General features: G+C 47.9%; 1 protein-coding gene across 1 annotated transcript in view; it reads right to left on the bottom strand.

The window, feature by feature from the left end:
• Positions 1-25,472, bottom strand: part of Cnih3 (cornichon family AMPA receptor auxiliary protein 3) — a 107,807-nt gene that overhangs the window by 64,376 nt on the left and 17,959 nt on the right. The gene's annotated exons all lie outside the window — the stretch shown is intronic.

Here is a 25,472-nt window from a genome sequence, read left to right as displayed (position 1 = left end):
AGGTGGACTGTGGGAGCTTTCAGTTGATTAGAATACATAGGGGCTATGTTGAGACCTAGTTTTCTGTCTGAAATGAGCACAGCTTGCATGCACCATCTCTTTCTTCACTGATTCTAAACTGCTCTGGGAAAGTGTGCCATGTGCTTCTGGAAAGAGTGGAGCAGCGGCTCCAAACTCTGCTGTTTTGGGGCTGTATGAGGGTGCAGAGAATTTTTCTAGGTCCTCGCTCAGTCATCGAGGACCATGAAGCATCTCAAAGCAGCTCTCTCTCATCCCCGGACGCAGCTCACACCTTTCCTACCATTACTGGGAAGCCGGCGCTTCAGATCAACAGGTTTTTGTGTGGCGTCCCTAACAGATGTGGTACCTTTTTCCTACAAGAAACACAGAGAAGAACTAGAGGTCAGTCGGAATGCCCAGGGCCACCCAGGGAAGAGGCAGATCTGGAGTCCAGAATTAACCCTCTCCCTTTGTCATCTTTGACCTTTGCTAGTGGGTTTCCCTTCCCATTATAGAGGGAATAAGGAACACTTCATAATACACCCTTGGGTATCACCAAGAGGCATGACCCAGAAGGCTGGACTCCAGCACTGTCATCTAAGGATTCATAAATGATGTGTCTGCTTAGCCCTACATGGCCGAGAACCAATGATACCAAAGAAGGCAGCTGAAAACCAACAGAGGGAGCTGAGTCTTGTCCTGGATCCACTGGATCTCATCTAGTTGGTGCCCTTTGGAAAAGCAAAATCAAGAGTTGTATCCCCTGGGCAGCGCACATGGGACTTCTTGTCGCTACTGTCACAGCGCAGCATCCACTCTCATCATGACCAGGGATCCCTGTGCTGTGGCCTGCCAAGAAGACGGGGCCAGGCCAATTCCATCGCAGACTCTAAAGAGGTGGGGCTACTTGGACATGGCAGGAATGGGCCGATGATTGGGAAGAAAATGGAACCCACACTTCTATCTCTTGTTCCTCTATATCTGACCCCCCACAAATACCCCTTATTCAGCCCATGATCCCCTGATCTCCTTATGCTACCAAAACAGTATAGACAATCCAGACACAGACCGCAGTGCCTTGTTTCCTCTCCATGTAAAAGTGGTTCCTTCAAGAAAAGCCTAAACTTTGGGTTAGATGCAAGATTTCCAACATTTTGGAGGAAGGTGGCCTGTGGGAGCCAAAGACCCCTATGTTAAAGGCTCGGTCACCAGCCTGTGGTGCCATTGGAAGGTGGTAGACTTTGAGGAGGTGGGCCCTAGTGAGAGCAAGTTAAAGCCATTACGGGTGTATTGGTTGGGACTCCAACCCCTTATACTCTCTCTCTCTCCCCTCTCTCCCCTCTCTCGCCCGACCCCTCTTCTTCCTCTCTTTTCCTACAAGGCAAGCAGCTTTGTTCTACTACACCCTCCCTATAATGGCCTCTTACCTCCTCAGGTCCCAAAACAACGACGCCACTAACCACAGACTGAAACTTCCAAACTGTGAGTCAAAAGCTCCCTTCCTTGAAGCCAACCTTGCCAAGCATCTTATCACAGCAAAAGACAGCTGCCACAGCCACCGTCATCCTACGGTCCCCTCATCTACTGTTCTCTCAGACACACCTCCCAAACACCCTTCGTGTCATTACAAGCAGAGCTACCCTCTGCCCCTGTGTCTCCCATTTCCACAGGCACACCTGGCCCAAAGAAGTGTCCTCCTTAAGTCTTCACCTGCCCATCACTAGCTCTGTGACCTTGAAACACCCTTTCACCTCCCCAGACTGTGACTTCTCTGTTTATAAACTAGAAGGTTGATGCTCCCCCCTCAACTGGCTGTGGGGAGTGCGATGAGGTGGCATAGCTTGTGGCACAGAGGGGAGAAACGAGGACTCAGCTGGATGGGAGCACAGACTCCCACTGCGTCACACTGAGGGACAACTCCACAGGGAGCTCAGGCACACTGTGTGAGTCACAGGGTCCCTGCTGGAAATCAATCTCTGCCTCCCTGATCTGTGTGACCCTGCAGGCAAGTTTTATTAACCTTTCCAGACCTCTGTTACCTCAAATATAAAGAAAGGACAATAATGGTTCCTACTTCACGACCATTGCAAACAGTAAAAGAAACAGTGGGGCCTTGAGAGATGGTTGGGTCAATAACGTGCTCGCCATACTGAAGTGCTTGCCATGCAAGCCTGAGGGCACACTTAAAAATGTCTCTATATGCACCCGTGCACACCCACATATGCACACATATATACAAGATAGCACACATACACACACACACACACACACACACACGGGGAAAAAGAATTACATAAAGCAAGAGACCCAGGGCCTGTGCTCAGTAGGTAATGATGCCACTTTCTTAATTAGTTACTGTCCCACAGATGTTTGTTCCATGCCCCGACCATGTCTCCTTCCTCCCTGGTCTTGGGCAGAGTCATCAGCTATGTAATATGAATTCAGTAGAAGATGTCACTGTGGTGAAGGCACAGGAAGAAAGCAAGTGAGTGAGAGAGACTGCCTACCCTGTCACAGGTGAGGACTGGAATCAGCAGGCACACTAGCAAAGGTGGCCTCAGCTGCCCTATCCTGGACCTACATGGCGAATATAAACCGAAAACAGAACACATTGGCATCTTCAGCACTGTCTGGGCCAGAATCTGCAGGTGCAGCTAGTTCAAAGGCTGTGTGCTGTGCTTCTGCTGGTCATCCAGGGACTAGCAGACAATGACAGCTCATAGCCTGCATGTCCAGGACAGACGCCAAGGGAGCAGGACAGTGGCCTGGCTGATTTGCTGACATTCTGCAGAGCTGTCCTGCCTCCAGCCAGCAGCGACCAGGTCAGAGAAAGTCCAGAGAGATGCAGATAATGAGGGTAGCTGTGCACACTGACTTGTTAATAGAGGTGATGCGGCCACTGAACAGCAGGAGTGGGGGAAGGGACAACATCCTGTAGCTCTCTGAGCCTCTCTACCATGCTGCCAGGCTAAGAAGCCTCTCTCCATCCAACCCCAACACTACAGTCAGAGGCTGGGCTCTGGGTAACTGTCCCAAACCCAGATGACCCTCTGTCTAATTGGGCTCATGCATTTTCTGGTACCTTGAGCTCTCTCCACTGGAGAAGGGCAAATGATCTGCTCCTCTCTTGGTTTCTGTGGGCTCTGTCCTTTGGCTAAGCAAGTCCCTCTCCAATACCCCAACCTATAGTGCCTGTCATCCATGAAGAACCTGCACTGTTTACTCCTGCAGGTACTTGCTGAGCCGTGACCATGCACCAGGGACAGTGTTAGAAGCAAGGTGGACAGGAGCCAACATTTACTGACCTAATCATTCTGCAGTGACCTGGAGCGACAGTGACCCCTGGGGGTGGGAGCCCACTGTTCTAGGCTTCAGTTCATCACCTGAATAGGAGTCTTCCAATCAAAATTGAAGATGAGGTGTGGCAGAGAATGTAAGGTCCACTGTGGCCAGGACAGCCATTTGCAAGCCATGGGTAGCAGATTGCTTTGGGCTGATCTGAGACCCTTGGTGACAAGGCATTACTGTCCTGTGTCCACAACACATTTTATCACTGATCTGAGCAAGGCTCTCTTTTACATTCTTTACTCCTTTATGTGGGCACCCATTCAATGCTTTTCATGCTGCTAGCTCTCCCTGGCAACCCAGGCAATCAGTGATTAACATTCAGTGAGTATCTTTCTGCTCAGAGTGTTCCTAAGCACTGTGTGTTTGCATCCGTGTCTATCCTTGCTTCTTATCCTTTCTTACCCATCATCCTTAGTAACAGAGCTACCCTGGGAGTGCGTGCTACACTATCCATGCTCCCAACAAGAAAAAAAACTCAACATTTGTCACTTTAGTTGCCACCTGAGGGATACTGTTGACAGAGGTTTCTGTCCTTGGTGTCCAACGTCTATCTTGCCCCCGCCCCGGCACGGGGGGGGGGGGGGCAAGCTATGGCTTGCTTGATGGCAATGTGGACTGCTGTGTGCCTGAAACTGTGTGTGGCCAGGGGCACCAAATGGTTCTGAGGCAGGAGCAGCTCCGCCCCGCCGCTGAACTGTGCTGGTCTCAGGCAGGAATTACCGTAATTACTGTAATAACAGCGCAGTTAAGGTTTCAACTGGGCAGGACACAGGCGGTACCGTATTACGCCTACATGGTGCAACTTAAGTTTTTGAGAAGTGCTTAACATTTTAAGAAATGCTCCTGGATAGTAAAAAAATTACAGATTCACAATACTACAGATTCAGACACTGTTGGATGAATGTACGTAGGCTTGAGAGAGAGAAAAATATATATATAAAGAATAAAGTTAATGTCTTAAAAAAGGGTAAAGTCTTTAAAGAGACAGAGTACAGATAGTTATAGATTAAAATAAATAAAAAAAATAAGCCACGTAAAAATGGAAAATTCACAGAGAGTCTGGATTCTTTGTATTATTGTGTTTTCTTTAAAATTTTTGACTGTAAAGGAGCTAAGTACAGAGAGAGATTTCATTATATGGGCTGCCAAGCTAAACCAGAATGGATATAAGGGTATTATGATTTCAGAATATGGGTCTAAGGATATGATGCTTTGGAGAGGGTCTTCTTTTGTTTTCACAGAGGATGAGACTCTGTGGATTGCGTCTATCCCAATATGGTATGATAGACCACGCCCTCCTGAAAGGTTGCTGTGAACACCTTCAGAAAATTACTTCATTCAACTGCCGACTGAGATGACCCTGACACACAGGTTACACCATAAAAGATGTGAATACAGCGCCCCCATTCAGCAGAAAGCAGTTTGGAAACAAAAACTGCGCCCATGTTCCCAAATATTGTTTATAAATGTTCTTTTACATTTAAAGGGGGATATGATATAGATATGAATAATTTGCATTGGTGTGGATTTGAAGGTCAATTTTGTTATATGTATATGCATATTTCTGATCTTGATTAAGGTATTGTGATTGTGTAGTTCATTTAAAAATGTAATGTATAATTAGGAAATATAGGTTGCTAATGGATAATCATAAATAATAGTCAAGCTTGTAGTCACGTTAGTTAGATTTTCTAGATATATAGAGATATATTTCAGCTAGATAGGCATTCTTCATATCTTTCAAAGACTGCAGAATATGGCATTTAATGTTTTAATAACTTAGGGCTTTTCATGATAATAAGACACGTCTGCTCCTGGCAGCACTAATCTACTTCAAGAGGAAGATGGGCACCGAAGAGGCTCCTTAAGGAGTTTGATAGCCATTTGGGCAAGAAACTGCTCTTGCCTGGACTGTTGCATAAGAGAGAACCTGCAGAAAGAGGACTGCTGAACTTGCCTAAAGGTGAGATGGTTTTTCGGGGTTCCTGACTCATAAAAGAGTCTGCGAGACATTCTGCAGGACACAGCAAAAAGTGACTGAACTGTCTTTGGAATTTCCTGCTTGATGAAAATGTCTGCTGGATACTATGGGCCTGTAGGCTAAAGACGGATGCCCCAATGGTACAGAGAAACTTTGGGTGACTGTCCAGACAGCGAGATGTCTCTGTCATTTCTAGAATTTGCAAGTTGCTTACTTCTTATTTACTTAGGGAATAGTATATCCTTCTGGAGTCTTTGATGGAGTTGAAAAATGGTTAGTTATAGTTATAGTTTTCCAGTTATGATAAAAGATAAAATAGATATAAATATTGTAACTGTAATTCTTGCTTGATAACTGTTTTGCTATATGTAATCTTACTATGTTAAAGTGAAAGCCTTTCTTTTTTGTTTAAACAGAAAAAGGGGAAATGATGGAGGTGGGTCTTGTATTAATCTGTTGCTTTCATTGGTTAATTAATAAAGAAACTGCCTAGGTCCATTTGATAGGCCAACCCTTAGGTGGGTGGAGTAAACAGAACAGAATGCTGGGAGAAAGAAACCGAGTGAGGGAGTCGCCATGATTCTCCCACTCCAGACAGACGCAGGTTAAGATCTTTCCTGGTAAGCCAGCTCGTGGTACTACACAGAATATTAGAAATGGGTTAGATCAATATGTAAGAGCTAGCCAATAAGAGGCTGGCACTAATGCGTCAGGCAGTGATTAAAAAAATATAGTTTCTGTGTAATTATTTCGGGGCATAAGCTAGCCATGCGGGCGGCTGGGTGCCGGGGACGCAGCCCTGCCACTCATATTACAACATGTCCTGCCTGGTCCCACAGCCATTCAGTCCCAAAGAAATACACAGAGGTCTACATTAATTACAAATCAGTTGGCTTTTACCCCAGACTTCTTAGGCTTCTTATTAACTTTTACATCTTAAATTACACCATAATTTTTGTCTGTGTTAGCCATGTACCTTTTATTAGTGAGGCATTCTCATCTTGCTTCCCCCGTGTCTGGGTGGTGACTGCAGACTGCGGCTTTCCTCTTCCCAGAATTCTACTGCTCTGGTAGCCCCGCCTCTACTTCCTGCCTAGCTACTGGCCAACCAGCATTGTATTAAACCAATACAAGTGACAAATCTTTACAGGGTAAAAGACCATTGTCCCACAGCAGGATATGCTGGCAATCTCTTTGGAACATCTACCTAGGAATGGAGTTTGGGCCATTGAACACAAGAATTCCTTAGCTGCCACACAGGGTGGCAGCTGTCTTCTCCACAGGACCTGTGTCCAGGTCTCTATCAACACTGACCAGTTCCCCTACCACAGTCCCCCTAACCATTTGCTGCTTTAGTCTGTAGCTCCTTGGGACAGCAGCTAGCCTTTAGGGCTCTTCTCCATAAACTTCCTGCTCAGACCCTCTGTAGGTTTCCAACAGGAAGGCTGCAGTTGCAAGTGCTCTCCCAGGGAGTTGTGAACCAGTTCTTACTCACCCCAGACAGGGCATCACCAACAGACCGCAAACCATCCCACACAGGTCCAACTTGGTGAACCAACAAACTTACTGGACCTTCAGAACACAGGTGAGGGGTCACTGAGAGGAGTGCAGGCAACCCCAAAACAGTTTCATCAATGGAAAGTCTCTCTTCAACATGAAAGACAACTTTCCATAGCTGTATTTATGGATCCCCTTACCCTTCTGTTAACCTTCCACCCTCAACACTACTCTGGCACTTCTGGTGATCACAAGATCACATATACTTAAGGCAAAAATTATTTAGAACTTGGGAAGGGGGACATGGGAGAGATTGACTGAGATCTTGGGTGAGGGTCTGATGACCTTCCTACCCCTTCCTTTTTTGAGGGGATGTCAGCAGGCTAACCTCAGGGGTCTCTCATGAGCAGTCACAGAATCTCTAGCAAAGACAGTGATAACAGTTACACTAAGACATTCTGCAATGGCCGCCCCTTTTCTCTGTTTGTGTTTCAGGGCTGTATGTTGTGGGTGTGGATCCAGTTTTGGTCTTGGATGTTTTAAATGCCTTCTCTCACCTGTCATCTCAGTGTCTTTCACAGAACAAAAGTCAGCCTCTTTCATTTTGCCTCATGTTCTGTACATTCTGGGCTTATTTGGCTTCCTTGGCCCTGGGTCATGAAGAGACCCTCTTACACACAAGTTTCTACTTTGCTTTGAAGTTTGAAGACATCACTTAGCCCTCCCTGTCCTCAAACGTAGGCATCGCAGCCACGCTGTGTCACCTCCAGACATCACTTGCTCCTCTGTGTGCTCAGTGAGCACTTACATGTGCTGGCTCGCTGCTCAGAACGGCAGTGACAAGACTCCTGGGTGGTGAGGGGAGTGGAGCAAGGACTCTGAGTCTGGAGGTAACAGGAGTTGGGAAAGGGCAGGCTGGAGTAGAAGGAATGAAGTTCTCCATGGAAAGTACATCAGTAGGCATGGTGCAAGTTTTAGGGCAGCCCAAGGGCCCAGATGTCATCCTCCGAATGCTTCCCTTCCAGTCTAGAATTTGTACAAGGGCTTCAGTTTTTGGCTATAACACTGAGATCATCAAACCCAAATGTGGAATAAATATTCAATGCAAAAGTCCTTCAGATGTGAAAAATCTCCCCTCTGGGACCTCGAGGTCCCTGTTCACCACTGCTGAGAATACATCCAGTGGCCGTCCATGCCCTGTGCTTCTTTCTCATCAGGTTAGGTCAGTGGACAGGAGGGTCTCCTGAGGTGGCCTGTTTCTGGGCTGTGGATTCTGGTATCTGCCCCTCAGATGAGGCTATGGCTCCTTCAGGAGGTGGCTCCCCTATACACACACACACACACACACACACACACACACTAAATTAGTTCTATAACAACTCTTTCACCTATGAGGGTATGCCAGCTAACCCTGATTGTCAGAATGATTGGGTTAAGACGCTATGATGACTACTATTGTCAGTTTGAATCTGAGGTCACCTAGGAGACAAATCTCTAGGCATGCCAGTGAGGGATTTCTAGACTAGGTTAATCGAGGTGAGAAGACCCATTCTAAGTGTGACCAGCTCTTCCCACCAGCCAGGGTACTAGCTGAATAAAAAGAAGAAAGCAAACTAGCACTCACCTCTCTCTGCTTCCTGACTGTGAACCACATGACAGCCACCTCAAGCTACTGAGACCTTGACCCCTCCACCATGGCAGACTGCACACTCAAACTGGGAGCCCAAACAAACCCTCACTTCCTTAGGTTGCATTTATTGGGCATTTTGTCATAGCAATGAGACAAGTAATGAAAACAGAAGCCTAAGATATCAGAAAGCACACTTCCAGGTGTGTCTATGGCTACCTTTCCAGAGAAGATCCGCTAAGACCCATCCTGAATGTGGGCAGCACCATTCCCTAAGCTTGGAAACAGAAGGTGCCACCACACAGACAACCTTTCTCTCTGTTTCCTGACCACCATGATGTGAATCACTCTGAGTCACCCTGGCTTCCCTGTGACAATGGACTGAACCCTCTAAAGCTGTGAATGAAAGGAATTCTCCCTCCCTGAGATTATCGGGTATTTGTTGCAAGATGAAGGCAACCAGGATGAGAACAGCTTCCTCGCTCTTTTCTAAACAGTCCATCACTACGCAATCCCCAGTTACTCCTCTGTGTGTGGTACCCATTTTCTCCTGGGTCCCAAGCCCATAAGGAAGTAAAGGCTGAGCTCAAGTTGCCATCCCTAAATACTGTGGATACAACCTAGCCCATGAAGAGAAATGGCTGGTGGATCAAGTCTCGGGGTTTGACTGACCACACGAATGGAATTAGCTTGGCCTAGAAAACTTCCAAACAATGCTTTTTGTTGCAACATGGTCATTTGGCAGAGGTATTAACAGAAAAATAAATCTCAGCAATGCACCTGCAGAATATCTAGGTTTGAACAACAGTGCTTACTAATGAATTCTGCAGAATGAATTATCTGACGAGAGTCCCCAAGTGTAACCACAGGAAGTGGCCTGCCGTGCCAGATAGAGTTATTGGGCTTAACCAATTAAATTTTGCAGGACATTGGCGGATTCTTATTTTAGAACCAGGTTTCACACAGAGTCTAAAATAACTGTCTCTTGAGGCTCCTCCTTCGTTTAAGATAAAAAGGAAGGAATCCTGTATAGTCAATGTATAAAAAAAACCCAGCTTATTCAAATCAGACCAAACCAAAATAAACTCTAACAAGGCGGGGTGAGCAGGCATCATCCAAAAGTCATTTGGAATCTGAAAGCTTAGGTTTGAAAGGCGACACCTCTTCCCTCATTTGTCAGGGCAGCACAGCTGACCCACTAGGACAGCAGACTGGCTCTAGCAAGAATGTCAGGACAGCAGCCAGGACTGGGTGCAGATCATCAGTGTGGTACCCAGTGTGAGCCGGGCCCTAGGCGTCAGTCACTGGGAAGCCCCACAGCCTCTGAGGTTCATAGGGCGAATAGGAGCGAGATGGCAAAGCCATGCTTCCTTAACAGATTCGCTCCCGAAAGAATGTGGGTACTTACACAAAAAGCCAGGAATGGCGGCAAATGCTAGTTACCCCAGCACTGGAGAGGCAGAGGGGTTTGTGAACCTAACCCAGCCTAATCAACAAAACCCAAGTCCTAGTGAGAGACCCAGTATCAAAAAACTGAGGAATGACACCCAAGGTTGACCTCTGGCACACAGATTCACATATAAGAACTTACACACACACACACACACACACACACACAGTATGTGTGTATGTATATATACATATGTGTGTGCGAGATTTATTAGAGAAATATTGAAATTACAGGGGAACCCAATTTCTACCTCCTTCCCATCGCCTTGGCACTCTCAATACCCATGTAACAAGGCTGACAAGACCCTCTCCCACCCACACTGCCTTAGGCACATTAGAGAAGAGAAGGCTGGGGGCATGCTGGGCCAACCTTCCTGTGGGCAGGAAGTCTGGTAATAGGCTAAGCCCCCTGAGCTTAGCTGGAAACCTCAGAAAACCCTGGGCATGATGCCACCACACAGCATAGGACTTGCTTGCTGAAACGAGAGCCTACCTGCCAGGTCCAAGCTCCACTCGGCACCTGCCTACTACCTCTCTTGCATGGGACTGGCCAAGCATCTCCTTGCCCCACCTCCCTCCTTCCTACATCAGCTGGCTGGCATTGGCAAGTTGCAAAGTGATACCTGGAATGAGATGACCACGCCCTCGGTAGCCCTTCCCTCTGTGTCTGCCTCGCTCTCATCAGACCTGCGAGGTTTGGTGCACACAACATCAGGCTGTGGCCAAGGATTTTCCATCAACGCCGCCCCCTGGCAGATCTGAGTCCGGTGTCTCCGTCTTCTATTGGGTTCCGTCCAGGCCCAGCAGCACACAGAGAAGGGTCTGAGAGAGGCCACAGGCCAGTTATCTGCTACCTCATGTAACCCAAAAGTCACAGGTCAGACTCACAGGCCAATTCCTGCTTTGCAAAAATACTCAATAATGTATGATAACCTTGACGATAGGCTAAGGAATGCAAATGAACCTGCACTGAGAGCTAACACACAGGAAGACAGATTCCATTATAGTGAGTGACTCTTGGGGAAGCAGGGAAAGAAACCCTCTCTGTTGGTGGTGGAAATGGGAGGTAAGGGAGCCGACAGAGAGCAATCTGATAAAGTCGTTGCTGGTGGAAAAAGCATATGTACTTCGTGCAGTAATTCCCTGCTGAGCATCCGCCCCATTGGAACATAGACAATACAAAGGATGTGTGTCCCAGCACTGTTAGAGATGAAAAAAAATAACACAACTGTCCATCAATTGACATATACATGACTGAATAGACAAGGACGATCCAAACTGTGGAATATCATGCAGCCCCGAATCAGATTTACTCAGTTAACTGAGCTATAATTCTATAGGAAAAACAAAGTGTGGAGACACACATGCAAGTCATGCATGTTTGCTGTGAGCACGGGAGGGACAGTGGTCACAAGGAGAGGTGGGTGCCATGGCTGGGGTCATAGGTAATTAACAAAACCACAAACGCGGTTTTAAAGCAGTGCTCACAAACAAATGACATGATACGATTCCTTCTGCTTCTATTTGTATGCGCATGTACATTTACAGGAAGACTTGCAAAGGTGTGGGCACCAGAACACTTGGGGGTAGGTAGCTTCCCCCACCATTCCTGTACTGCTTACAGCTTTACAAAGTCAATTATTCATATGGTCAAGAAAATATGCCCAAAGCTATTTTATTGTTTTATTATTATTATTATTATTATTATTATTATTATTATTATTATTATTATTATTATTATTCCATTCATTCCTAAGCCTGTTGCCACTCCAAACTCAACTGCATTAGCCACACCAGAGGCAGCTGCCCATGACCCTGGGCTTAGTGCTGTTCCCTCCCTGTGTACATATTCCCTCTCCCTGTCTCTCTCTCTTCTCTTTCTCTCTCTGTCTCTGTCTCTGTCTCTCTCTCCAGCCCATTTCTACAGGGGAAGGAACCTCCTCTGCACAGTCACACAGAGCTCTGCAGTTTGTTCTAGAGGACACACCAAATAAATACCCAATAACACGCATGTGTGTGTATGTTGTGTATATGTTTGTTGTGTGTGTTGGGGAATTATGTGCATGTATTGTGGCCTATGTGTGATTTAGGTGTGCATGTTGTGTATTGTTGTATTATGTGTGTTTTGGTGCGTCTGAGTGTTGCATATGTGCATAAGTGTGTGGTGTGGCATGTACATTGTGTGCACATTGTATATGATGTGTTGTGTGTATGTTATGTGTATTGCATATGTGTCTTGTGTTTTGTGTTTGTTATTTGTGTGTTACATGTATATGTTCTGTGTATTATTCTGTGTATGTTGCATTACTTGTGTATTGTTCTGTGCATGTTGTGTTATTTGTGTGTTGTATATATGTTGTTTGTGTAGTGGGTATGTTTTGGGTTGTTTTGTTGTGTGGTGGATATGTACATGTGTGTTTGTTGTGTGCTGTACACATGTGTGTTTTATGTTATATATGTTTTATATACAAATGTGTTGTGGCATATGTTCATTGTATGTTGGGGGGCTTATTTATGTGTGTATTATGTGTATTTGTTGTGTTGTATATACATTTGTGTTGCATGTATTGTGTGTGTTGTGTATATGTTATATGTGTTTGTTGCATGTATTGTCTATGTGGTGCATGTGTATATGTGTTATAAGTTTGTTGTGAGTTGTATACATATGTGTATTGTATGTATGTTTTGTTGTGTATGTGTTATGTGTATGCGTGCAGTGAACATACAGGCTCCTTATTCAAGGGTTCCAGCCTGACCCTGAGCCTTAAGGTGTCAGAACTGCAGCAACAACAGTGGGTCCCCAGGGAAATCCAGGGTCATCTCCATCACCCACTCCGGAGCTGGGCTCTGATGACGCTCTTAACCAATGTCTGCCTTTCAGAAACTTTGGAAAACTCCATTCATGGGCAGCAGTCCAGTTTGCTAGAACTATTTAAATGGCAGCAGCCCTTCCTTCTTTCCTCTGCTCTCCCCACCTCTGCCAACTTGAGCCAACACAATCCAGGGCCCCAGAGTCCCAGAGTCCAGTGCAGCAAGCAGGGCCAAGGCTGCTGCCCTTTGGTGGGAACAGAGCCAGGCTATTTGATCCTGGTGCTCATTTTTATATTCTTTTACATGAATTTACATGTTGGCCTCAAGAGGACAAACTTCAAGGATTTAAAACAAATTAATTTGTGCAAAGTCCTGGTGCTGCACCCAGTCAGTCAGTACGCTTGCTCCGATCACAGGAAGACTGTCCCCTGCATGATCAGGAACCTCAGCTGGATTAGGAAAACCTAAGGGGGCGCCTGTGAGGACATCCCCACAGCTGCCAAGTCACACACACTCTGATCTAATAAAAAGGCGGATCCTGTGATAGATTCCTAACATGACGGCATTAGCAAGACACTGTGAACGTTTAGAGGTGGGGCCTGTACGGAGGAAGTACATGGGTCCTGAACTTTCCGCATGCCTCTCTCTCTGCTCTCTGCCTGCCAAGAAATGAAGAAGCTCTTCCACCATACCCTCCAGCCACCATTACCCTCTGCCCAAACTCATGAGGCCAAGCAACCATGGACTGAACACTCTGAAACTGAAATAGATAGATAGACAGACAGACAGACAGACAGACAGACAGACAGACAGAGATAGAGATAGATAGATAGATAGATAGATAGATAGATAGATAGATAGATAGATAGATAGATAGATAGATAGATAGATGATAGATCCCATCAGGTTGTTTTCAGGGCTTTGGTCTTGGTGAAATAAAAACCACTGCACCCCAACCAATACTGGCAATGCCCCAGTCAAACAGCGAGGGTCTTCCCGGTTATCTGGTAGCTGGAAGCTGCTCCCCAGCCTCAGAAGTAAGCAGAGGGGGTGAGCAGTGTGGCCACATGCCTGGTGGGGGAATTCATCACTTGTAGGATACTCTGTTTTGTCTACGGAGCCTGGCACACAGTCTGTGCCATAGAAAACTGAGCCTAAGGTCTGCCAGAAAGAGTAAAGCCACACCTGGCTTCCTCTTGTCGTTTTTGTCTGTTTCTTTTGAGAGTTTTCCCCCTTTATTATGCTCACTTTGCTCAGCACCCAGTTTCCTAAGGGCATTATCGTACATGCATAGGATTGCTTTAAGTCTATTTCCAACCTCTGGGAGCCTCTAGGCACAACCCGAGTCATCATCCCACCCAGCTCTTTAAACTCGGAAGAATTTAATGGAGTGGTGGTGGTGCATACCTCTAATCTCAGCATTCTGGAAGCAGAGACAGGCAGATCTCTGTGAGTTCGAGGGCGGTCTGGGTTACAGAGTGAGTTCTAGGGCAGCCAAGGCTACACAGAGAAACCCTGTCTCAAAAAACAAAAACTAAAACGTGGGAGAATTCTCCTGAACTTGGATTTGTAATAGGGCGAACATGAAAGTGAGAGGCTGGCTGGGACACAAGGAGGAGGAACAGTCTGCAAATCCTGCTGGGACAGCCGGTACAACATCTTACAATCCACAGAGGAGGACCCCTGCGGATTTCTATGGGCAGTTTTTCCCCAAATATCTGCCTAAATGAAGCTGGGTAGACCAGGTAGAGCTCAAACAGCATTTCAGGGTTTCACACCTCCAAGGCCAGAGTCAACTAACCACTGGATCCATCACTCACTGGTAGGTTATACTGAGCCCTGAAACTGGAGCAATCTTTGCACTAGGAAATAAGAATAGACTGTGGTGCTTGTTACCTATTGCTGCTATAATCAATCACTGTGAATTTAGTGCCTGAAAGCCATACAGCCTGAGCCTACAGCTCTAGATGCCAGAAGTCCAAAAAGAGCCTCACTGCACTGAACTAGGGTATTACAGGGGTGTGCTTTTGGAGGACTTCAAAAGAAAACCTCTCTCCTTGTCCTTTTGAGCTCTTACAGGCTGCCTGCTTCCCTTGGCTTGTGGTCCTCAACAAACAACCTTTCCACCGCACCCTCTGCTTTGGGAATCGTCTATCTCGACATCTCCTGGGTCCTCTGTCCACTACTACGGATTCCTGGGATGAAATTAGCTCTGTCCAGGTAGCCCAGGATCATTTTCATTTTAACCTCCTAAAGTTACTCATGTCTTCTAAGCTTGTTTTTCCATCTGTGTAAGGTAAGATTCCCACTGGTCACAGAATTAGGAGGTGGACACCTTGAGGTGAGGCACTATTAGCCTCTTGCAGATAGTGAGCCTCACAAACATGGAGAGGGCCACCAGTGCTTGTAGGACCCAAAGCCCCTCTTCCCTCCCCTACTAAGAAGGAAGGTTCCTACCCGGCCTGCGGGATCTGGGGGCCATCCTTGTTCACGCACAGGCAGCATGGCTGTACACGAGAATATGAATATGCCCTTGCAGGGGCTGGGGTGGCTTCCATCCAGATTTCTTCAAGACTCTGGCAGGCGACTGCACCCCACACCTCTAACTCCAACATCCTCTCAGAGAACAAGCCCTCACCGCCCTGTATGCCTCACTGGTATCTGTGAACCACAGACCCTGGCACCAAGCAGACCTGTAATGAGAAGGCATTGACGAGAGGTGCTCCCTGGGCCCTTGTTCCTCCCTTCATTGAACCGCTACCTCTAGTTGATGAGTTCTCAGAGAGCCTCCCCTGCTCTCTACTTCCAACCCGCTGCATCCACAGCCCCTTCCCCAGTCCCTGCATAGGCTCAATCTCAGACACTCAGAGCAGAACCCATCAACAGACTTCCACAAACACCTCACCTGCAGAACCCAAAGCCCTCTTAGCTGTGACCTCTGCCCCGCCTCCGTGCAGCTAACCTGTGAAGCCACATCCTGGTTTTGCTACTTGTTACGCAGACATGGAGCCACCAGCTGTTCTGACACGTTTGGGACACGTCCTCTTCCAGCACCTCAGTTGTCCCAGTCCACTTCTGTTTTCACCTCTGTGCCGCCTGGATACTGATTCCTGCTCCTGCAGCCTTCCCCGCTGCAGCTCTGTCCCTATGAGTAGGATTCAACATATTTATGCGAATCTGTGTGCTCACTTTCTCCTCGGGGCGCAGGCCGTTAGTTCACTGTTCCGGCTCGTATCATAATCTCTGGTCTTGGGTGAGGATTTCCTGCCACTCCCTGGGACACGAAGACCCCAGTCCTTACCAGCAATGGCTTTCTCAGTATTCACCTGAGAAAGTTCCCCAGTCAGCCCAAGCAGGGGGCTAGCCTCGGGAGCTCAGCAAACCTCCACATTTCCCAAAGTTCACACTCCACAGACAAACCTAAGCCCCCTGGTGGATTGCCCCCACTCAAATGTGTCCTTGGGGCTGCCTATATCCCCAACAATGAAAAAAAGGTGACCTTGCTTTGAACCTGCACTGCTGGACCCTGCTGTCTTATATTCAAGAGCATCTTATACTGTAAGATCCCTGAAGATTAGGCCTTTATCTTAGTCTTTATAGGCTCTGTAATCCCCAACACAGTGGCTGAAAAATGGGTGCTCAGTAAACATAGATGCAATTAAACACAGTTTGTTTTCCCCAAAGGGCTGCCTAGCACAGGTTGAGAAGTATCCTGCACACTGCCGAGGGTGAGAGATCATTTGATTTATGAATTAAACATGGCCCATGCTTCCTTTCTCATTCTCCCTGGCGCTTCTTGCCCTTTGGCCATTTCAGTCCTGACTCATTCCTCCGGGGAAAGGAGGCTACAGAGAGAACTTTCTGCAGCCTAGACTCCCCCACTGGGGCCGGGAACCTGGTGTGGGGGACTGGGGAAAATGACTGGGTTTGAGACGTGCTTGTCTTTAGCTTTCTAGACTACGACAGATGGAAACCTGCACTAGCCACAGAGAGAGCTGTGCCTGCCACCACGCATGCCTTCCAAGCCTGTGCCCGCTTCACATGTTCCACTCGGCTGGGGTTGGGATCCGGGTGAGTCTCGACGCCCATCTGTTAGACACTTGACCCTAGTCTGTGAAGTGTTGGGAGGCGCTGGAAACTTTAGGGGTGTGGAGATCAGGTTGTGGCCTGCTCAGACTGACTCCACATTCCGTGGAAGAGCTTTGGGGATGAGCCTTGCCAGAGCTCCACTCGCATGCAAATGCTGAGATGATCCGCTCTGCATCGTGTTTATGGGAGGAAACAGCCGTCCCCTGTCTATGAGACACAGACTAATAACTTATTTATATAACAGAAGTATTAAATTGGGAACACATGGGTATATCCAAACAGTATTTTAAAAAACCTAACTCATGAACTTATCAAACACACCAACCCAAGGAAAAAAACGCAATGCCCTCAAATGAATTAGGTATGAGGAGGAACACCTCACGTGGGAGCATGGTCAGCAGCCTGGCGTCAGACCGTCAGGACCTGTGTCATGGGACCAACAGGCGATAAACCCCTGACTCTGAGCCCACGGGCTCAGCTCGGCCCAGTCCCCTGCTCGGCACAGTCTACCGGAACTGCCCTCATCCCGACCTCCATTTGACAACTTGGTGCCTGAGCAGCTCCACACCTATGGTTCATGAAGCTATCAAATCCCCATGGAGATCCTTCCCGGTCTAAACCTGCTCTCTGCCTGTGCCTTCACTGCAGCCTCTTTGAATCTGCCAGACTCTTTTAATTCTTTCCTGGCCATTCTGTAACCCACATGTATATATCATTGTGTAAAGTGTGACAGAAGACCTGAGAATAATTAAATGGGGGTAAAACAGCCTGTGAGTGCCACTGGCCATGCCCTCCATCTCCTCCATCCCCCACCCCCATCTCTCTGCACATCTCACGACAGTGGACTTAGGGAGACGAAGTTAGGTCACTGGAGACACACCCTTGAAGGGGATACTGAGACCCCAGTTCTTTCCTGTGTCCACATGCACTTCTTGTTCCATGAGGCACATGGGTTTCTTCTGCCACATGCTCCCACCACAATGTTCTCTGCCACCCAGACCCAAAGGCACGAGGACCAAGTGACAATGGACTGAAAGTTCTGACATCATAACCCCATTAACCTCTTCCTCCTTAAGCGTCACAGTGAAGGAGAGTCAGCTAACACATACCTTAAACCGGAACGGGACCTAAATCTCATCAGCCTCCATACACTGAGGGACACTAAGACCACACCATCATGGGGGAACTACAGGGTCCTGGACAGAGCATCAGTAAATGCTTGGCAATTTCATCTTTGTCTGTCACAGCAGGTTCTGCAGCAGGATGTGACCCAGTTCAGTGGTGGACAAGAGCATGGCCTGAGGAGGCACAACACAAGCCTCTCTGTCACTCTTTGGGACTGACCTTCTAGAAGTGGGCTGTCTACCTTGGGATCCTGAGAACCCACTGCAACACCAAGAAATTACCAGATGCCAAGCAAGTCCCAAACAAATAGCCCAAGGGGAAGCTGGGGGTGAAAGCAGGAGAAAGATGGAGCAGGGAAAGAGAAACTAATTTTCCTTGGTGGAGACCTCTCTCTCCCTAACAATGTCTGTTTTTAAAACTAAAATTAAACAAGCCATTCCTGAAAAGAGAAAAGGAATGTGGGCTTATACTGCCTCCTTCTCCACCACCAACCACAGCCACCCTGCCATGATATAACACTTCCATTGCCCACATAAGCCGCACAGACCTCAACCACTGTCCACAGAAGGTATGGAAGCAACAGAAGCCATCTTCCTCCCACACCCCTACTCAGGCATCCTGCTACCCTATCTATTGCTTAAGTCGGTTTTCAAAGTCTTCCTTGCTTGGTCTCTTCGATCTTCTGAAGACCCGTGAACTTGAAGGTGTCCTGTCGTTGTGCAAAAACCTCAGCCCTCTAGTGGCAAGGAATGAACATTACAGTATGCTGGAGGAGAAAACTGGATCCCAAAGAGAAAGAAGGCTGCGCAGCCAGATACAGGACACTCATTACAGCAGTAAGATGCGTGAGGGCAAAGCAAGGTGGGCATTCCTGGCAGGTGCTTTTCCTGAGAACAGAAAGGCCCCTCACACACGATCTTGTGCTGCCACGCTCTCTGACATTCTATAGCCCATTTCCATAGCGACCACCTTAAGTGCTAGCCCATCCACCAGAGACACCTCAAGTCTCTTCAGTGTTGTGAATGCCTGCTTCATGAACCCCTCAGTCTGAAGGGATGCCAGCTTCACTCAGATGCCCCAGGAACTTCACCAGAGCCCCCTGCCTGCACCAGTCTCTCTCCTAGATTCCAGGGCCACTGTACGGAGATGCCAGCCTTCGCTATGGCAAGCTCTCACTCTCCAAGCCACCCTAGGTGCCCACCCACCAGGTCATTCCAGTCAAGCTAACTGACCTTCATGGGTGACACAGGACCAGTGTGGTTCTGTTTGGTTTTCAGTGGGTTTCCTTCTGTTTTCTTAAGTATAACAGACTTCCACAATACTATAGGCTTCACTAAAGAGCTCATGGGGTGCTCCCAGCTCAGATGTCATCGGCTCATAGTGGCCCATCTCTTCCTTCTGTCCAGATCACTAGTCTCCGACATCAGGATGGTGGGGCTTTCTACCCCAAATGGCAGACCCAATCATCACAGATTTTCTTCTGCCATCAGAACTACACTGATAAACATGGTCCTAAGACTGAGAAATCATGACTACTGAACAGATCCTGGAAAAAAGCTCTGGGGATTCTGCACCCACAGAAGGAAGGGAGCCTGGCAGAGTAAGGTTGACTTGTGATTGGGGCCATGCTCTGATTTACTGCCAGGCATGGGGCCTGGTTCGATCACTCCCTGTCTGTGTTTCCCTTTCTGAAAGATGGGCACAACCCTGGAATTGGCATCAGCAGATCAGGCTAAGATTTGCTGAGTTGCTCTCATTAGAACAGAGCTTGCTGGAGTCTGTGATCTGCCGACACCAGCCGTTGCTGTGAGGGTGCCAGTTCCTCGTGCCTCCAAAGAGAGCATCAGTGCGAATGAGACAGTATTGGCTAGCAGCTCTCTCCACACCAACACTGTGCCTGCCAGACCTTCTAAGCAAGAGATCCAAGGCAGGACCAGTAACCCTGATGCTGCAGCTGATTCTTGGTCATTCTCATGCTCACTGAAGTGAGCAAGCATCCAGCCGATGAATCCCTGCATGGAGTTTTAAGAAGGAAGGAAGGAAGAAAACAGCTTTCACCAACTTCACAAAGGCAACCCACGTGTCTGTCACTCACCAGTGATACCAGTACCAGAAAGGAGAGGAAGAATGGAGAGAAGGTCACATTCTTGTCATAAGTGATACACAAGGGACTCAGACATCACATTTTCTTTATCATTCTTGACACATCAAGTCTCATCCTTCTTGACTCAAGAATCAGTCTTCTGATCAACAACCAGTTTCCTTCTCTGTTAACAGCCAATGGGAAGATGGATGACTGGGTAACTGAGAGGACTCAGGAATGCAGCTTTCATCCCTGTCCAATGACAGGAGAGGATGAGGAGCTGGGCCTTGATAAAGAACAGGAAGAAAAGGATGTGTATCATGGGGAAAGCCAGGGAGGGAGGGGAAGAGTTCACTGTTCTTCTCTGATGGAAGGCACTTGGTGCTGAGCAGAGACCCTTCCTGCCTGCAGAATTTGTGTTCTCAGCAACATTCCCTGCTACGTATCACGACACTGATAAGGACAGCAGTGGTTAATCGCAGCTTCCTTCAGAGCTTGGGCTGATGGTAGGACTGGGAAGCAAAGGTAGGAAGGAAGGCGAAGACAAGAGCTGACTCTGCACCAGAAGAGCTCTCTGGAAATGCCTAGAACATCGTACCAGGGTGTAGGGGACAGGGAAGCAGCCATGAACGCCAGCAGAGAGTCCAGAGGGCGCAGCAGGGAAGATGAGAAGGGCTCCCAGCTCTACTACGCACAGCCAAGGAAATAACCAGGGGGTGAAGAGATACACATCTCATCAGAGAGCCCCTACTCTGGGCTCCTGCCTCCTGTTCTAGGGCTGGACCACTTGCCACCCAATGGATGCACTGCCTGGGAGGCTCAGCCTAGCTACCTTCCCTTTTTATCTCTGCAACACCCACACTTCTTCTACACATGAAGCCTGGGAGACTGACCACAGCATCTTCACACACCAATTATACAGAAAATAAGATTCAGTGTCCTAGAGAACACCATATGCCCCATTAGGGAATATGTATCTATAAATACATGTTATTTTTATGTACATGCATATACATAATAAGTATTTATAAATACGATTAAAAAAAACCTCATCTTTGTTGAATGTCAGCTCTTCCTCAGAATTGCAAGCACCTTCACTCTTGCTCCTGGTCAAATGCTCCTTCCCCCATCACCTTCAGATCTGTCGCTCAGGAAAGGACCAGTGGCTGTGTTCAGCGAGTTCAAACTGCCCCAACCCATATCACCCAACCACTCAGCCACCTGCAGGGTGGTGACACACACAAAGCTATCTCAGCCGATGGTGGCAAAGTCCCCCAGCACCACCCAGCTCCTTGTGCCAGAGTTCAGCATTGACCCCTACCATCAGGTCTCAAGACAGTGGGGTGTCAGAGAGTACTCTTCCTCCCCCTCCCACTCTGGGTGCGGCACTAATGAGCAGAGAATGGCTAGAAAGGCAAGTGGGGGCTGCTGAGGGGTAAATAAATTATTCAGTGATCACAGGATCCGGGGAGACATAGAGTCTAGGGAGCTCTGAGTCACCCTGGAGTACACGTGGCTTCTCCCGACAAATGACACCAGCATCCTTTGCAAAGAAAGGACTTTTCTAAGAAGCACTCTTCAACTCAGAGCTCTGAGGAAGTCTGGGCTTCTCAGCCCTGCCTTCTAGAAGAGGATGGCCTGGTCTAGACAAGTGCAGGAAGCTGGGCAGGGAGTACACACTGCCACGAGCCTAGGGTTTGCTCACATACTTGCACGCTCAAGTGCAGGAGGAGCGAATGAAAGGTCCTGGGACAGGCACTGGATGTTGCTGCAGAAGGAAGATGGAGATCCCTAAATCATCTCCTCCTCTTCCTCTTCCTACCCCCCTCCTCCTCCTCATCATCATCATCATGGAGGAGCCTTAAATGGAACCATCAGGGCAGCAGCTACCAAGTTCCCAAGCAGGACTACTGGAAGGGCAGGCCTCAGGAGCCCCCAGCCCCCTACACTCCTGCTGGGAAAGGGATGTGAGGAACTATACAGAAGTCCCCTCCTTAAAGAAGAAAGAATTCACCGATCAGCTGATGAGCCAGGGAGTCCATTTCCTAAGCAACACAGAAAGGCTCCCTGCCTGTTGAGAGGGGTACACAGCACCTTCTGTGGACACCAAGGCAAACAGGAATCCTGGATGCAAGAAGCAGCAGCGTCAGAGACTTCTTGGAGGGAGGAAAGTGGAAGTGGAGACTGTTGGGAAATAAAGGAAATAATGGCGCGTTGGAGGGTCAGGTATGGGGGCAAACTGAGAGGAAGGGGCATGGTGACCTGTGCTTAAGGCGGGGGTCTTGGAAGGAGAATGACAGAATAAGAAAGACTCAAAGAGACATGGGTTGTCAGAGTGATGTTCTGGCCTAGTGTTTCCAGAAGCTACCTAAGTGCTACACGTCTGACTTTTCCTGCGAGCCAGACTTGGAGTCCTGAACACACCAAAGCCTTCAGAGAAAGGATGCTAGGGGCGGGAGAGGGGAAGAGCAAACCACTAACCCTGCAACCTTACCCTTACAGAGCAGGAAACTGAGACCCAGTCAGATGGGGATAATTTAGCAGAGTCAGAAAAGACAAATCAGGGGAGGATTGGGGCGGGGGACAGGGCCTGTGTCAAAGTCTGCCCAAGTCCTCTGAGCCTAGGGATCTCTGACTGCTCTTAACTCTTGACCAGAATCCTTTGCCTATCCACTGCAGCATCTCACCTGGGAGGTCTCTTGGGGGCCATGCAGGCTGTTAAACCCCCCAAAGTCTGCTCTGACACTCAGAAGTGTGGGGTCTAAAGTGCAGGACTTCCCTGCCCTCTGCAGGCTGACCACGCCTTCCCAAGGCCATGTTTCTGAATCTCACACTGTGAGCCTTTTCTCTCCTGTATCGTTACATTGAAAACAAGCTAAGCAGGGTTTCCATCCTGGAGACTTTAAACAGGAAATGCTACTAGCTTAATTTTTATTTCTTTCTTACTCATCCATCTGCAGGCAAGGGTGGCAGCTACCACTGGCAAAGTGGGGACACAGAGGGCAGGTATCAGAACGACAGAAAGGTGAGGAGGGGCCTCAGAGATCACAACACAACATCATGGTGTTTTGTCCCTATTGTGTGAGATGGCAGAGATGGTAAGCTGACGCTGTGAACAATGACACCTCAGTTACCACTTGCAGACACTCTGTCACAACCTGGCTCAGCCTTGTAGCATGTAAGGCTATATGAAATCAAATGACACTGCCAAAGAGGGAAAGGGTGTGGCTTCTATGATGGTTTATAGGGCCAGGGGTGACCCACTCCTGAAAACACACAGCCTTCACACCAGGGTGACCCACTCCTGAAAACACACAGCCTTCACACCAGGGTGACCCACTCCTGAAAACACACAGACTCTACACCACACACAAAGCAGAAAAGCAGATGAGAACCAGCTCAGAACACAGGAAACTGAGGCAATCATCTTGTCTTTGATTATTCAAGACCCAACAAGCCAGAGAGAGAGTGGCTGCTTCTCAGAAGTGGTTCTGAGCCAGGCCCCCAGCTGCGGCATGACTAGGTTAGGGTTGGAAATCATACATCTGCCTCTTGAATGCAAGCCTGCTCCTCGGGGGAGAAGATCTCGCCTAAGGACAGGTGAAAAGTTAGTAGGTGGCTAGGTAGCTATAAGGTGGATAGAGAGGTGGATAAATGAATGATAGATGATAGAAAGATGGATAGATGATAGATAAGTGATTTTTAACAGGCTGATTGACAGGTCAAGGGTTGATAAAGAGAGATGATGATATATAAATGAAATATTCAAAACCCTCTAGCATCTTCCTCAGGGCTATGTAATCTCTTAAATATGGGGATTAGCTTAATATTATATTAGTTATATAGTGTGTGTGTGTGTGTGTGTGTGTGTGTGTGTGTGTGTGTGTGTGTGTGTTTAGACAAGAGGTCAATGTCAGGTGTCTTTCTCTGTCGTCGCTCTCCACTCCATTTTTTGAGACAGGACCTCTCACTAAACCTGGACTGAGCTCGCTAGCCTGATGGCCTGGCTGCCCAGGAAGCCTTCGGGATCCACCTGTCTCTACCACCAGCACTGGGATTACAGGTGTGCACCACCATACCCAGATTTTCACATGGACTCTGAGGATCTGAACTCAGTTCCTAACGTTTATGCAGCAAGCACTTTGCCCACAAAGTCATCTCCCCATCACCACCCGCCCCCGCCCTTGTTCTGTTTTTTGTCTTTTGGGTTCTGTTTTTGTTTGGAGACAGGGTCTTACCATGTAATTCAGGCCAGCCTTGAATTTGGTGCGGGAGAATTGTCTGTATTCTGCCAATCATGTTTTAAATAAATGCTGATTGGCCAGGCAGAAAGTATAGGTGAGTCAACCAGACAGGAAGTAGAGGCAGGGTGATGAAAACAGGAGAATGCTGGGAAGGAGGAAGCCCATTCCTCCCATTCCACCCCAGACCACCAAGAAGCAAGATGTAACCTGCCTAGCTGAAAGGTACCAAGTCACGTGGCTAAGGTAGATAAGAATAATGGGTTAATATAAGCTACAAGAGCTAATAAGTAGCCTGAGCTAATGGGTCAATCAGTTTTATAACTTAAGTAGATCTCTGTGTGATTTTCCTTGGGACTTGCCGACTGTGGAGTACCGGGCAGGACAGAAACCCCAACAAGCAGGCCCTCCATGTTACATGAATTGACCATAATCTTGAGCTCTGGGATTACAGGTGCACACCACTATGTACGTCTTAATCTAATTAACACATTTCTCATTATCCCATCTAGAAAACAACCTAACTTACCAAATCCAGTTGTGAGTAGGGAAGGAGGCGTAACTACTTGGCGCACACAACCGAAAGGACCAAGGACCCATGTCCATACTCTTGACTTATGTAGCTATAAAGTATGTATGAAAAAGGAACAGAAATCTGGCACATAGGAAACTCTGAGCTCCCACAAGGCTGTTTCCCATAACTGTGGCTTCAACCACATCACCTGGCCACTCGGGTTAAAGGACTCTCCGTTTCAAATGAGAAGATCATACCAGATGGTTCCAGGAGGCTAGATTCAGAGCAGTGGAGAAGACACCCTAGGTACCCAACAGTGCCCAACACAGGGCACAGCCGGGATGGATGCCCGCGGGGCTCTGCGCGTCCAGGAGCAGAGCACTCACCCTGCTCCTGGCTCAGCCCCAACCCCAAGCCTCTCACCACCTGGGGTTTGGAGGACTGCGTGACTGGTTATGTTTTCTCCCCTAACACAGAAGCGCTGATTAGTGTGTTCATAGGAGAAGGGGAAATTTAAATAAGGAAACAGATCAAGAAGAAGGACTCTGCAGCTCAGCTTTTCACATGAATTGGGTGGGTGGGGAGCTCATGGGTGTGAATGAGCTTGGGTGGGGCACTAGTAGGTGTGAACAGGATTGGGTGGGGCACTCATGGGGGTGAACACGCTTGGGTACAGCACTCATGGGTGTGATCAGGTTTGGGTGGGG

This window comes from Chionomys nivalis, chromosome 5 (assembly GCF_950005125.1).
Source record: "Chionomys nivalis chromosome 5, mChiNiv1.1, whole genome shotgun sequence".
Classification (NCBI taxonomy): Eukaryota; Metazoa; Chordata; class Mammalia; order Rodentia; family Cricetidae; genus Chionomys; species Chionomys nivalis.
Note: the sequence above shows the minus strand (reverse complement) of the source record. Positions and strands in the feature narration are given on the sequence as shown.